Raw genomic sequence first — 12,791 nt, 5'->3', positions numbered from 1 at the left:
AAGCACCATTTGTTGAAGAGACCATTCTTTCCCAGTTGAGTGTGCTTGGTGGCCTTGTCAAATATCAGGTGATTGTATATGTTCGGATCTATATCAGAACTCTCAATTCAGTTCCATTGGTCAGTATGTCTATCCTTGTGCCAATACCATGCTGTTTTTACTACTGTAGCTTTGTAGTATGTTTTGAAGTCAGGTAGTGTTATTCCTCTGATTTCATTTTCTTTTTCAATATGTCTTTGGCTATTTGGGGCCTCTTTACTTTCCAAATACATTTCATAGTTTTCCTAGTTCATTAAAAAATGCTGTGTTGATTTTTATTGGAATTGCATTGAATCTGTAGATCAGTTTGGGTAGGATAGACATCTTGATGATATTTAGTCTTCCTATCCATGAACAGGAAATATTCTCCCATTTATTTAAGTCTTCTTTGATTTCCTTGAACAGTGTTGTATAGTTTTCTGTGTATAAGTCTTTTACATCTTTAGTTAAATTTATTCCTAAGTATTTGATTTTTTTATTTACTATTGTAAATGGTATTTCTTTCTTGATTTCCTCCTCAGATTGCTCATTATTGGTGTACAGAAATGCTACTGATTTTTGCACATTGATCTTATAAACTGTGACTTTACTGAACTCATTTATAAATTCTAGAGGCTTTGTTGTAGACTTCTCAGGGCTTTCTATGTATAGGATCATGTTGTCTGCAAATAGTGAAATTTTGACTTCTTCCTTTCCAATTTCAATGCCTTTTATATCTGGTTCTTGCCTCAGTGCTTGTGACTGGTAATGGAAGAAATTGTAACATTGATGTAGAGAAAGTGGCCACGGTAGTTGCCGAGGGCAGGGAGAAGGAAGAAGAAATGTGATGTAGGGACATTTTTGGGACTTGGAGTGTCCTAAATGATATTGCAGGGACAGATGCTGGACATTATATATCCTGCCATAACTCACTGAATGAACTGGGAGAGAGTGTAAACTACAATGTAAACTATAATCCATGCAGTATAGCAGTGCTCCAAAATGTATTCACCAAATGCAATGAATGTACCACAATGATGAAAGAGGTTGTTGATGTGGGAGGAATGGGGGGTGGGAAGTGGAGTATATGGGAACCTCTTATATTTTTTAATTGACATTTTTTTGTGATCTATGTATCTTCAAAAAATACAATTTAAAAAATTAATTAATTTAAAAATAATAAAAAATATATTTTAAAAATAAAAGAAAATATTTGAATGTGGTTAAAAAGGGAAATTTTTTATTTTTATATGTTAGTATAATAAAATTTTTAGAAAACAAGCATAGGACTGTACAATACAAAGACTGAACCCTGTTGTAATGATGGACTATAGTTATTAACACAGTTATAAAAATGTTCTTTCATGAATTATAGAAGTGTGCCACTCTAATGCAAGGTGTTAATAATAGGGTACAATTTGGGAACTCTGTATTTTATGCCTGATTTTTCTGTAAAATTATAACTCCTCTTACGGTGGTTTGCAACTGTATTTACCCCCAGAAAATCATGCTCTTAAACATAATCCATTTCTATGTGTGTGAACCCATTGTAAGCAGGACCTTTTGATGAGGATAGTTCAGTTAAGGTGTGACCCACCTCAATCAGGAAGGGTCCTAATCTGTTAGTGGGGCCCTTTGTCAGCAGAATGAAATTCAGACAGGGAGAAGGTAAGCCACAGAGGGAGTAGCCAGAAGTTGAAATTAATAAAACCCAGCAGAGAATGGAGAGAACAAGAGCTGCTGCCATGTGCCTTGTCATGTGACAAGCTAAGGACCAAGAATCACCAGCAGCCAGACTCAGAATGCCAGTCTTCAGGGAGAAAAAAATCACCTTGATGATGCCTTGATTTGGACTTTTTCCTAATCTCAAAACTATGAGCGATTAAATTCCCACTGTTTAAAGCAACCCATTGCATGGTATTTGCTAGAGCTGCCAAAGAATCTAAAACACCTCTAATGAAAAGAGGAGAGATAGCAGATTAGACACTACAGAAGAACAAGAGAAACAAAAGAAATTCTTTAACCAGGGACACAAGGTTAAAAAGAATTCTCAGTCTAACCAATATCTAAATAAAATTTGAGAAATAGAGAATATTGGGGGAAAAATCATTTGAAGAAAGCAAAATTTTTTTTACAAATTTCTTAAAAAGAAACATAAAGATCAAAAAAGTTCAATAAATCCCAAACAGGATAAACGTAAAGAAATATACATTTAGACCCAAGATAATCATGCTGAAAGTCAAAGATGAACAGAAAATCTCTGAAGCCAGCAGAGAGAAAAAGACACACTTCACATGATAAGAGTGAATGTTGATTCATCATCAAAAACAAAACAAACAAGAAGAAAGCAGAACAGTAACTATAGAGTTTAAGGAAAGAAACCTGTTAACTGAGTGAGAATGTAAAATTCAGCAGGAATATCTTCAAATATGAAGGTAAAATAAGGAAATTTTTAGACAAACAAAAGTTGAGAGATTTTTTATCAGCAGACTTGGAATTCAAGAAATGTTGAAAGAAGCTTTTCAGGCTGAAGAGAAATGATGTCAGAGGAAATACAGATCTACAAAGAGAATGAAGAGTGGCAAGCATGACAAATGTAACTATAAGAGGCTTTTTTTCCTTATTATATAATTTCTGAGAAGATAATTAGTTCTCATATATTGTTGGTAAAGTGTTAAATGGTACAACCATTTTGGAAAAAGTTTGTCAGTTTCTTAGGAAACTAAACAAGCATCTATGCTGTGTCATTTATTTTATTGCCCAGTAGTTCCACACTTAAGAAATGAAAAATGAAAACACATGTCTACAAAAAAGACAGCATCTTTCTTCACAATAGCTAAAAACTGCAAACAGGTGAGGTGAGGAAGTTATCCTTGAAATGCAGTAGCCTCGTGTAGGAAGTCAGGGTATTGAAACTCAAGCAGGATGAGGAAATCATTCTTACAGAAAGTTGGCCCAGGTGGGGTTTCTGAAGCCAAGCCAGGAGTTTTGGAAGTCCCCAAGACTACCCCCAGGTTGAGAGATTCATTAGGAGGACTCACAGGACTCAGAATATAATGATACTCATAGTAATGACTTATTACAGTGTAAGGAATCAAAGCAAAATCAGCAAAGGAAAGACACATAGGAAGAAGTTCAGAGAAAACCAGGAAAACCTGAAGAAATAAAGAGTACAAATAAAGGTAATTAATAGGGAAATATATAAAGTCAGTTTTCACATATTTTTATTTGCAACTTTTTATTTCATCTCTCTGATTTAAAAGACAACAGCTTAAAGCAATGAACCCAAATCCATGCTGATGGGCATACGTTGTATAACTAACTCTGCAATTTGTATGACAGACAGCGCAAAGGAGACAGGAGGGAATGGAGCCACATAGGAGCAAAGTTTTTAACATACAATTCAAATTAAGTTGGTATTAATCCAAACTAGACCATTACAAATTAAGGTGTTAATCACAATCTCCCAGAGTCATCATTAAGAAAATGACTAAAAAATTTATAAAAATTCATTTGGGGTGATAGAAAAGTTTTGATAATGGATGGTGGTAATGGTAACACAATGTTGTGAATATCATTAATACTGCTAATTGTATATTTCAAAGGGGTTAAAATGGGAAAAATTAGGTTGTATTTATGTTATTGCAATAAAAATTTAAATGTATATAATAAAAAGCAATAAAGGAATTACACTGGCACACTAGAAAATGTCTATTTAACACAAAATAAGGCAGTAATGGAGGAATAGAGGTACAAAAAAGACAGATATATTGAAAACAAATAGGAAAATGAAAGACATAAATCCTACCTTACCAGTAAACACAGTGTAAAGGGATTAAACATCCAATTAAAAAGTAGACATTGGCAGAACAGATATAAAAATATGATCCAATTACATGCTGTCTAAAAGAGACTCACTTGAGAACCAAAGGACAAATGGGTTCAAAGTGAAAGGATAAAAAGATATATGGGAAGTAGATGTGGTTCAAGCAGTTGGGTACCTGACTACCACATGGGAGGTCCCAAGTTCAGTTCTCCTAAAGGAGACAAGCAATCAGCAAGCTGACATGACAGGCTGACACAGTGAGCTGATGCAACAAGATGATCCAGTGAATGATGCAACAAAGAGACACAGTAAGGAAACACAATGTGAGACACAGCAAGCAGGGAGTAGAGGTGGCTCAAGTGATTGGTTGCTTCCCACCTACTTGGAAGGTCTTGGGTCCAGTTTCCAGGGCCTCCTAAAAAAGAAGACAAACAGAAAGCAGACAGCAAGTGCAAACAACAAGGGAAGGGGGGAAATAAATAAACAACTAAAAAAAATTTTTTTTAAATATATTTATACCATGCAACAGTAAAATAAGCGCTTGAGTGACTTTACTAATATCAAAGTAGGCTTTAAGAAAACAATTACTACTAGAGACAAAGAAAGACATTTTATAGCCACAAAAGGGTAAATTCGTCAAGAACATATAACAATTATAAACATATATGCATCTACCAAAATAGCCCCCAAATACATAAATTGAAGGAGAAATAGACAATTCAACAATAGTTGGAGAATTTACTACATTCAATAATGGATGGAACGACCAGACAATATCAAAAAGGAAGGAGAAGACTTGATCAAGACTATAGACTAACTAGACCTAACAGACATCTATAGGACACATCCACCAAGAATAGCAGAATGCATATGCTTCTTAAGTGCACATAATTCTCTAGACTAGATCATATGTTAGATCATAAAACAAGTTTAAGTAAAATCAGTAGTTTAAAAGATTGAGATCATATAAAGTATACTCACTGAGAAGTTGAATGAAATTAGAAATTTAAAACAGAAGGAAAATTTGAAATATTCACAAAAATATGTGAAGATTAAACAACACACTATTTTCTAAAATTTTTATTTATTTTTAATTTTTATTTATTTCTCTCCCCTTCCCCCATTATCTGCTTTCTGTGTCCATTCACTGTGTGTTCTTCTGCATCTGCTTGCATTATCCGGCAGCATGGGAAACTGTGTCTTTTTTTGTTGTGTCATCTTGCTGTATCAGCTCTCCATGTGTGCGGCGCCACTCCTGGGCAGGCTGCACTTTTTTCATGCAGGGGAGCTCTCCTTGCGGGGCGCATTCCTTGCGCATGGGGCACCCCTACACGGGAGCACCCCTGCATGACAGGGCACTCCTTGCACACGGCAGCAATGCATGTGGGCCAGCTTATACAGGTCAGGGGGCCCCGGGGGATTGAACACTGGACCCTCCATATGGTAGGTGGATGCTCTATCGGTTGAGGCACATCTGCTTCCCAACAACACACTATTAAATAACAAAAGCATCAAAGAAGAAATCACAAAAGAAATTAGAGTATATTTTTGAGGCAAGTTAGTTTAGAGAAAGGGAAGACGAGTCTAAGACCTGGCAGAAAAACATCACCACGGAGCACGTGACATGGAACCCCACCTGGAAACTCCCTGAGGGAAAGCCCTCCACCAAGGAGGCTGCTGGAAGGATCCCATGAGGACCCCGTTTGGAATGAGATCTCATTCAGGGTCAAGGGAAAGACCCGGACACCCTCAAGTGTCCTCACCATTGGGTGCCTGGGGATCTGATGGGTGGAGTAACCAATCAGAACAGCAAACAGCTGAGGCCCTCCCCCAAAAATTAACAAAGGGAGGAATAATTAATAGTTTAATAAAGGTGACCACACAAGGAAAATATCTCTCTCTGCCTGGAGGAGCCTGCACCTACATCTGGGATGCATAATCTTCTATTTTCTCCCATTTCTGTTCTCTTCTCCCATTTTCTCAAAAAACTACTGGCCTAACTAAACCACTGTGTTCTTAAGTTATTTTTATGTAACATAGCTGTGATGGTTAGGTTATTGTGTCAACTCGGCCAGGTAATTGTGCCCAGTTGTTTGGTCAAGCAAGCACTGGGCTAACTGTAATACAAGGGCGTTTATGGACTTCAGTCACCATTGACATTCCTGCAGTGGTAAATCATAGATAGCTGGTTATAATTACATCAGTCAGGGAGATTGCCATCAGCCATGAGTGACCCTTAGCCCAATCAGTTGAATCCCTTAAAAGAGGAAGTGATTCCAGCATTGAGAGAGAATTTCCCAGCTCGTCTTTGGACAGCCACCATCTCCCAGAACTCGTCAAGAATTTTCACTGGACTTTCATCGGAGCTCCTGGTTGCAGCCTGCCTGCGGAACCTGGACTTGTGCATCCCCACGGCTGTGTGAGAGACTCTGATAAATCTCTTACTATCAACCAATATCCCTTGTTGATTCTGTTTCCCTAGAGAACCCTGACTAATACAATAGCCAAGTACCTAGAGGAATCCATCATCCCCCGACTTCACCGAACTTCACTTTGAGATGAATGAAAATGAAAACACAACATAATAAAATTGATGAGGTGTAGCTAAAGTAATGCTCAAAAGAAAATTTATAGCTGTAAATGCCAATATTAAAGAAGGAAAAATCTCAAATCAATATCCTAATCTTCCACTTTTCAACATAGAAAAAGATGATCAAACTAAACCCAAGGCCAGCAGAAAGAAAGAAATAAAGATTGGAACAGAAATAAATGAAATAGAGACTAGAAAATCAAGAAAATCAATGCAACTAAAAATTGGTTCTTAGAAAAGATCAACAAAATTGACAACTAGTTATTTAGGATGACCAGGAGGAAAATATAAAAGACTCAAATTATTAAAGTCAGAAATTAAAACTGGGATATTACAACTGACCTTACAGAGATAAAAATACTCAGAAGGGAATACTATGAAAAACAAGATGTCAACAAACTAGATAACTTAGATGAAATGGACCAATTCCTAGAAAGATAACAAAAGACTGAGTCAGAGTCAGGATCACTACTCAATACACACAATGGAAAGTTGAAGGTTAATCTATGAAGAATTGTTAAAAAGGTTGTTTGTTAATCTTTGGAAATGAATAGAAAAGGTGAAAGCACATCATAGTGTTTATAATTAGCAGTGTTATTATATGGGTATGACAGTGGTTGAAAGGGAAAGTCTAAGGTCATCTATATTACTAGAAGGAAAGCTAAAAAATGTAATGTGGGGGAAACGGACTTTGGCCCAATTGTGAGGTCGTCCGTCTACCACATAGGAGGTCCGTGGTTCAAACCCCGGGCCTCCTTGACCTGTGTGGAGCTGACCCATGCGCAGTGCTGATGCACGCAAGGAGTGCCCTACCACACAGGGGTGTCCCCCGCGTATGGGAGCCCCATGCACAAGGAGTGCACCCGTAAGGAGAGCCGCCCAGCGCGAAAGAAAGTGCAGCCTGCCCAGGAATGGTGCCGCCCACACTTCCCATGCCGCTGACGACAACAGAAGTGGACAAAGAAACAAGACGCAGCAAAAAGACACAGAAAACAGACAACCGGGGGAGGGGAGGGGAATTAAATAAATAAAAATAAATCTTAAAAAAAAAAAATGTAACATGGGACAGTATGCCATAGTAAATCCTCATATAAAACATGAATATGGGTAATATTGCATATGTAAGATTGCTTTTATTTGAAACCAAATAATGTATGTTAATGTTACAAGAGATTAATAAAGGCAAAAAAAACAAAAAACAAAAAACCCCACACATTATGCTAAGTGAAAGAAATCAGACACAAAGTACTATATATTATATGATTCCATTTATATAAAATGTAAATATAAATCAATTCATAAAGATGGAATTAGATTGGGGTTATGTAGGGCTGGAGAAGGATAAGAGATTGAAATGTGATTGCTAAGGGGTGTGAAGTTTTCTTTTTGGAGTAATGAAAAGTAAAAATTTTTGAGCTGATGAACGCACAACACTGTGATTATACTAAAAGCCATTGATTGTACACTTTGGGTGGATTGTATGGTATGTGAATATATATCAATAATACCACTTTTTAAAAAAAAGATCACTACTCACCAAGGGCTTTTTTAGGAATCATGATATCTCCCTTTAATCCAGCTCACTGCAGGGTCAGCATTTTTACTCTGTAACTGATGTCTATTGACACCACAAAATTTTGTGGGTTTTTTTGTTTGTTTGTTTTCATGTTAGCATTTTGTCCCATTAAAAAAACCCAGGTGGATCTTATAGAAAATGGCAAACCAATCCTAAAATTCACATGGAATTACAAAGAACCCAAAATAGCCAAAACAATCACAAAAAAGAACAAAGTTAGAGGACTCATACCTCCCAATTTCAAGACTTAATACAGAGCTACATATAGATCAATGAAATAAAATTGAGAGTCTAGAAATAAATCCATATGTTTATGGATTTTCAACAAGAGTGCCAAGACAATTCAATGGGGAAATAATCTTTTCAACAAATGGTGCTGGGACAACTGCAAAAAAATATACACATGCAAAAGAATAAAGCTGTACCTCTACCTCACACCATGTACAATACTTAACTCAAATGGATTAATAAAATAAATGTAAGAATTAAACCTTTAGAACACTTTTTTTTAAAAAAATATAAAGAATACACAGTCCATTTGGGATTTATTGCTTTTATTTTATTTTTTACTTTTACAATGGAAATTTATTAACTTGCAAACTTACAGTTCTGAGTCCACAAGAGTGTCCAAATCAAGGCATCATCAGGTAAAGTTTTCTCTCTGAAGACCTGCTGCTGGCAATCCCGGACTCCTCTGTCATATGGCAAGGCACATGGTGGCATCTATTGATCCCTTCTTTCTAGGTTTCATTGCTTCAGCTTCCTGCTTCTAGCTCTCTGTCTCCCTGTCTCTCTCTCTTCATTTCAACCCATTTATAAAGGACTCCAGTAAGAGGATTAAGACCCACTTGGGTCATGACCCACTAAAGTTACCTATTCAAAAGGCCCTAAACAGAAATAACCTAATCAAAGGTCCCACCTGTAATAGCTCTGCATGCACAGGAAAGGATTAGCTTTAAGAACATAATTTTCTGGGGTCCATCCAACTTCAAACCATCACACTCTACCCTCTATCCAATAAGACAAATTCTTTCCATGTGCAAACATATTCATTCCATCACAGTTTCCCACAAAACCTTAAATCATTTCAGTAGCATTGGTAAATACAAAGTCTCATCAAAATCATTTATAGCTGTGGTCTGCCCTGGGGCACAACTGTCCTGTCTGTGGACTTGTCAAACTTAGAACAAGTTCTCTCCTTCAAATACAGAAAGGAGGGGAAGTCATAGGACACTCCCATTGCCATAGGGAGAAACTGGAAGGAAAATAGGGGTTCACAGGTTCCAAACAATTCTGAGAAGTTGAGGGGCATACTCCATTAGATTTCTAGTTCTCAGAGTCATCTGTAGAATGATGTTTTACCTTTGGAGCCTGATGAAGTGGCAGCCCCACTCTTTCCAAAGGTTTGCACAGCAGCTCACCCTCATTAAGCATCTGGGTAGCAGACAGACTCAAACTCCAGGCTCCACCCTCAAGAACACAGGGGTGATAGCTAGGTTTTCCTCAATCCCTAAGGAACAAGCTCCACCTTCTGAGAAGTCTGAGGTGGAGTCCAGGCTTTCTGCAATCTCTGGGCATGGGCTCAACTCCTCAGAACAGTGGGGTGGCAGTTTAACTCTCCGCAATCCCCCAGGAATGTGCTCCATTCTCTCTGAAACCTAGGAAGGCAGCACTCATCCTGAACAATGTGGTGGAAGGCCCTCCTTCTTCAAGTGCCAGGGCATACTCACACCTTGTGCACAATGGTGGGCCCACTCTATTGGCCTGAAAATATTTCTTAAGTGCAGACTGTGGCTTCCATTTTTCTGCCTTTATAGTAATTTTTTCCTTCATCTGTCCCTTTAAGTCCAACCTGGCAGTGGTTCCATTCATATGGGTCTCACAAAAAGCTTATAGGTTTCACCTGTAGTACACACTGGAGTCCCAACCATCAGATAATAGGACATCTCACAAATCTTTTGTAGATAAATGTATTTCCAATCCTGTTGAAAAGGCTGACTAGTTCCATGTTTGGTTAAATCCTCACCTGAGGCACTATTTTCTGAGAACTAGTTTTTCTGAAGCTCAGGATTTTCCAAACTATCAATTTCTTTTCTTTTTTAGATTTATTTTTTATTTATGTCTCTCCCCTTACCGGCCCCTCCGGCCCCCGCCATTGTCTGCTCTCTGTGTCCATTTGCTGTGTGTTCTTCTGTGTCCACTTGGATTCTTGTTAGCAGCACTGGGAATCTGTGTCTCTTTTCTGTTGTGTCATCTTGCTGCGTCAGCTCTCCATGTGTGCGGTGTCACTCCTGGACAGGCTGCACTTTTTTTGCATGGGGCAGCTCTCCTTATGCACTCCTTGCGTGCATCAACACTGCACATGGGCCAGCTCACCACCCAGGTCAGGAGGCCCTTGGTTTGAACCCTGGACCTCCCATGTGGTAGGCAGATACTCTATCCATTGAGCCAAATCTGCTTCCCATCAATTTCTGATTTCTTTGTGCCCAGGGGTTCAATTCTCAGTTTATCCTTTTCTTCTCACATTTTACGATAAGCTACAAGGAGAAGCAAGGCCACTTTCCACAATTAGTTTGGAAATCTCTGCTAAATATAAGCTCATCATTCAAATTCTGCCTTCCATCTGACATCAGAATCCAATTTGTCAACTTCCCTGTGATTTATTGCTTTTAAAGAAAGCAGATATTAAAACAGTAGGTATGATAAATACAGTAAGAAAGTAACTTTAAATTTCAAACAAAACAAAATGACAGAATTCAGTCAATAAGAATAAGCAATGCAAAGGCAATAGAGTAGTAAATCAGTTAGTGCTTAATTATAGGGAAAAAAACTGCTTCTATCGTGTAACAGTTTCCCACCTATATTTGAGGACTGAAGCAATTTAAAAGTATATTTTGAAAAAATTAAAAATATAATAAAGATGTAAACCTATAAAACCCTTAAAAGAAAACATAGGAGTAAATCTTCATAACCTTGGGATTAGACAATGGTTTCTGGGTGTTTTTTTGTTTTTGTTTTTGTTTTTTTAGGCACTGGGGCCAGGGATTGAACCCCAGACCTCATAAGTGGGAAGCTGGCTCTCAACCACTGAGCTACATTGACTCCCCTGAGTTGGTTTTTTGTTTGTTTGCTTGCTGTTTGTTTTTTTTGTTTTGTTTTTAGGAGGCACCAGGGCCAAACTGGGGACCCCCCATGTGAGAAGCAGGCACTCAACTGCTTGAGCCATATCTGCTTCCAGCAATGGTTTCTTTGATCATCAGACACCACAGGCAAAAACAACCCCCCAAAAATAGATAATTTGGAAAAATTGGACCTAACCAAAATGTAAAACTTTTAAACTTTAGAGATAGATTTTCATTACCAATTAAATGAAGAAACAACCCACAGAATGGGGAAAAAATACTCATAATTTGTATATCTAATAAGCATCTAGTGTTCAAAATATATAAAGAACTCTTACAACTCAAAAATAGAAAAACAACCCAATTTTTAAAAGGACAAAGGGTATGAAGAGGCATTTCATCAAAGACTATATACAAATAACCAATAATTGCACGAAAAGATGCTTAACATAATTAGGCATTATGGAAATGTAAATCAAAACCACAGTGAAGGAAGTGGCTGTGGCTCAAACGATTGGGCTCCTGTCTACCATATGGGAGGTCCAGGGTTTGATTCCCAGGGCCTCCTGGTGAAGGCAAGCTGGTCCATGCAGCAAGCTGGTCTGAGTGGAGAGCTGGCCCAAGTTGAGAGCTGGCCCACACAGAGTGCTGGCCTGTGCAGGTATGCTGGCCCATGTGGCAAGATGTCCTGAGCAGAGAGCTGGCACAGTAAGATGATGCAACAAAAAGAGACACAGAGGGAGACAATAAGAGATGCAGCAGGCCAGGGAGCTGAGGTGGCTCAAGAGATTGAGCACCTCTCTCCCACTCCAGAAGGTCCCAGGATTGGTTTCCCCATATCACCTAAAGAGAAGACAAGCAGACACAGAAGAACACACAGCGAATGGACACAGAGAGCAGACAGCGAGGGGGTGAGGGGAGAAATAAATAAATCTTTTAAAACAACAAAAAACCACAACAGACAACAGAAGCAGACAAAGAAACAAGACGCAGCAAAAAGACACAGAAAACAGACAACCGGGGGAGGGGAGGGGAATTAAATAAATAAAAATAAATCTTTAAAAAAAAAAAAAAGATTTAAAAAAAAAAAACCACAATGAGTTACTACTTCATATGCAATAGGATGGCAATTATCAACAACAACAGAAAATAACAAGTGTTGATAAGATGGGGAGAAATTGTGGTCTTCACATGTTGCTGGTGGCAATGTAAAATGTTGCAGCCACTTTGGAAAACAGTTTGGCAGTTGCTCAAAAACTTAAACATAGAGTTTTGATATGACCTAGAAATTCTACTCCCAGAGGTTGGAGGAGAACTTGAAAACACGACCACACAAACTTGTCATGAATGGTCATAACAGCATTGTTCACAATAGCCAAAGGTAGAAAAAACCCAAATGTCCAAGAGCTGATGAATGGATACATAAAATGTGGTATATCAATATATCAGATGTTATAAAAGAAAATGAAATACTGATACTGATGCAGCATAAGTGAACCTAGAAATGGTGTGCTAGATGAAAGAAGCTGGAATAAATAGATGACATATTATATTATTTCATTTAAATGAATTACCCAGAACAGTCAAATCATAGAAACAGAAAGTAGATTGCTGGTTTTCAGCATTTGGGAAGAATGGCGAGTGTGTTAGTCAGTCAAA

This window comes from Dasypus novemcinctus, chromosome 10 (genome assembly GCF_030445035.2).
Source record: "Dasypus novemcinctus isolate mDasNov1 chromosome 10, mDasNov1.1.hap2, whole genome shotgun sequence".
NCBI classification, from domain to species: Eukaryota; Metazoa; Chordata; class Mammalia; order Cingulata; family Dasypodidae; genus Dasypus; species Dasypus novemcinctus.
This window is presented reverse-complemented; position numbering follows the sequence as displayed.